The 3,505-nt window shown below is 44.8% G+C and overlaps 1 non-coding gene across 1 annotated transcript; it reads left to right on the plus strand.

Annotated features, from left to right (window-relative positions):
- Positions 1-379: 379 nt before the first annotated feature.
- On the plus strand, positions 380-487 carry LOC127208883 (U6 spliceosomal RNA). The gene has a single exon (XR_007833147.1). It is a non-coding gene; the product is annotated as a U6 spliceosomal RNA (small nuclear RNA).
- The last annotated feature ends 3,018 nt before the right edge of the window (positions 488-3,505 follow it).

Here is a 3,505-nt window from a genome sequence, read left to right on the forward strand (position 1 = left end):
TATGAGTCTGTGGCAGACACTTCACACACAAACACAACCACCACCTTCCAACCTGTCCATATGGCTTCTTTCGGTACAGGACTTGCACACAATGAAATGCGTTCTTCAAGGCAGACTAATTCGCCATTGGATAAATTGTCAGCTTCCTATGTGTTGTGTCCTCTTTGGGGGACAGAGGAGCTGAGCAAATGTTGTCAACATGTACCCTGAGGCCTTGCTGGATTGGATTCTCTGCTTAAGGTGTTTTGTGCTCATCAGCTGTATGACTTCGTCTCCTTAAAAACCTCACTAAAAACACTGCCTCTGCTTTACAACCAGAGAGAGTAAACTAGGAAGTTATAAGGCATGGAGATTTAAAGGCATAAAAATTGCATAGAGGGTGCTCGCTTTGGCAGCACATATACTAAAAATTGGAACGATACAGAGAAGATTAGCATGGCCCCTGGGCAAGGATGACACGCAAATTAGTGAAGCGTTCCATATTTTTAAAAAAAATTGCACAGGGGCCTTCCAATTGTGATGGTTAGTACATTGTCCGTTTGACAGGACCTGAGCCTTTGGAAACACCCGGTGTGGTGGGAAGAGCCACCCACTGTGGGCGGCACCATTCCCTGGCTGTCATCCTGCACTGTACAGACGCAGAGAGGGAGCTGAGTGGCAGCAGGCATTTCTCTCCGTTTTCTGACTGGATGCCGTGAGACCAGCCGCTTCAAGCTCCTGCTCTCCGGATTTCCTGCCGTGATGGGGTATATTGTGAATTGTGACGTAGACTAACCGTTCTTCTGTAAGTTGCTTTTGTTGGGATGTTCTATCACAGCAACCAAGAAGTGGGGCATAGGATAAGGTGCAGGGGTTTGTGGGAATTTCCTTTGAGCCTTTGGAAGGTGAGAGATAGTGGTAAGGAAGCCGCTATGATTCGGGTCCGGAATGTTCCACAAAATGTCGTGTGCTTAATGTTCGGCCCTCATTATGGTGCTGTTGGGAGATAATGGAGCCTTTAAAAGGTGGAGCCTATTGACAGGCCTCAGGTTTTGTGACAGTTTTAATTGTCAACTCGACACAGCTGAGAATCACCTGGTCAGAGAGTGTCAATAGGGCCTGTGCTGATCAGGTTAGTCCTTAGTGGATTGTGTTGATTGGGTTAATAAGTGTGCAAAGTCCCAGCCCACTGTGGGTGGCACCATTCCCTGGGTTTGGCTCCCGGATGAGCCAAGTACTGGCATGTGTGCATTCATTTCTTGCTTTGTTCTTGACTGAGGAGTTCCTGCCTTGGCTTCTCAGAAATGCTGGACTATGGTCTGGCACTGGAAGCCAAGTGAACCTTTTCTCACTTAAGTTGTTCTTTAGTTGGGGTGGTTTTTTGTTTTTCTTAAATCACAGCAACAGAATAGGAACCAGCACAGTTTTACTTGTGATTTTGACTATTGTATTGACTCAACATCTGACAAAAGTAGGTTGGTAAGACAGGGTTACATTGCTCACGGGTTGAGGTACAGTCCATCATAGCTGGGACATCATGGCATCAGGAGTGTAAAGCAGCTGGTCACACTGCATCTCCACAGCCAAGGAGAAGAGAGCAGTGAGGGCTGGAGTGTGGCTCACTGTTTCCTTGTTATTAAGTTCAGGACTGTGCAGTCCAGGGAATGGTGTCACCCACATTTAGCATGCGTCTCCCCACCTCAGTTAACCCAGTCTAGAAGCTTCCTCACTTGCATGTCCAGAGGTTTGTCTCCCAAGTGATTCTAAACCCTGTCAAGCTGACCATCACTATTATCATGGAATAGATCAGTGAGGATCTGTCCTCAAAGGGCATCATGAGACCTGTCATTTTCTGCTTCTCTCTTTCACTCAAGTCACTGAAATTAATGACATTCTTCTAGCATGAGTTTAGACATTAGGATAAAACTCAGTAGCATAGGATAGATAGTGGAATAATTTCTTAAAAATTGGCAACTAAAAATGAACTGGTCCTATACATGTAACTTACTGGATAATTCTTATAATTATTTTGTTGTATATAGGTTATTTTATTTAATAGAAATGGGGAGATGAAGGAGAGATAAACACGTTTTTTGTTTAGATCCCAAGTGTGGGATGAGGAATAGACTTGTGAGAGAGCAGGTGATGTTTATCCCCTTAGAAATCGAACCACTTTGTGGGGGAGCTTGGCTGTTATCAGCTGAAAAACATCCTTGAACAAATTCTGAGAGGAGATATAAATGTGACCCAAAAACAGGAGAAAGAGGGTGGTCTTTGAAGACTTGGGATTGAGCGGCTGTTCATTGCTGGCTTTCGAGACGCTCCTCGAGAAAACCGCTCCAGTGATGGTTTCGGAGGGCTCTGGCTGCTGCTCCGGCTGCTGCTCCAGGCTCCCGTTGAGGCTTGGGTTCCAGTTGCTCCAGGTTTCAGCAGAAGAAATGCTGCTGACAGTGCCAGGAGAGTCGTTCCTGGGAACTGATAGCCAGAGGGTTTCATTTTTATGTTCTTTAATATTCTTTTACTTAGGTTTATGCTAGATAGTTTATAAGGGAGGTATGTTTGTTTAATAAACTATGAGCCCATGAATGGAAAATTTTTAAATGTGAGCCAAGATAAGCCTTTCTTCTTAATAAATTGATCATTTCAGGAATTTGTTACAGTAAAGGGAAGCTGAGCAGCCCAGGAGCGGACAAGGGTCTACATGCCCAAGCCAAGGCCAAGCGCTTCTTCCTGCCCATCTTGAGCAAGGCATCAACTCAGGTCCCACAAGGTGCTTTGAAAGGGCCCTGAGCCCTCAGCAGACAGACTGAGGGGTCTCTGCAGTGCTGGGCATGGGAGGAACCCTGAAGCTGGCCTGAGCCTCACCTGTCCCACTGGTGGCCATGAGGGAGGGGTCATGCACATGAATCTGTGGGGGGCCAGGAGGTGGAATGTGGTGGTGGTCTGAATGAGCATGGCGCCCATAGGCTCATATATATATATGTATATATATACACATACATATATATGTTTTATATACATGTATATATATGTGTGTTTTATATACATATATGTGTGTGTATGTGTGTACATATATATATATATATATATATATATATATTTATTTATTTATTTATTTATTTATTTATTTTTAATACTTGGTCCCCAGTTGGTTCCCTGTTTGGAAAGGATTAGGAGGTGTGGCCTCATTGGAGGGCAATTCAAATACCTACCCCACTCCCAGTTAGCTCTTTCTGCCACGTGTTTGTGAACAAGATGTGAGCTTTCAGCTATTGCTTCGGCCCAGTGCCTGCCTGCTGCCATGCTCCCCACCGTGATGGTCATGAACTCACCTTCTGAAACTCTAAGCCCCAGTAAGCTCTTATTTCTCTAAGTTGCTTTGGCCATGGTGTCTCTTCCCAGCAAGATAAAAGTAATTAAGATGCTGAGATTGGTTTCAAACTTTCTATGGAACCCAGACCAGCATCAAAATCACAAACCTCCCAGTGCTATGACTTGAAGTATGTGCTGCCATAGACAGCCAAGA

Source organism: Acomys russatus, chromosome 25, assembly GCF_903995435.1.
Source record: "Acomys russatus chromosome 25, mAcoRus1.1, whole genome shotgun sequence".
In the NCBI taxonomy this organism is placed as follows: Eukaryota; Metazoa; Chordata; class Mammalia; order Rodentia; family Muridae; genus Acomys; species Acomys russatus.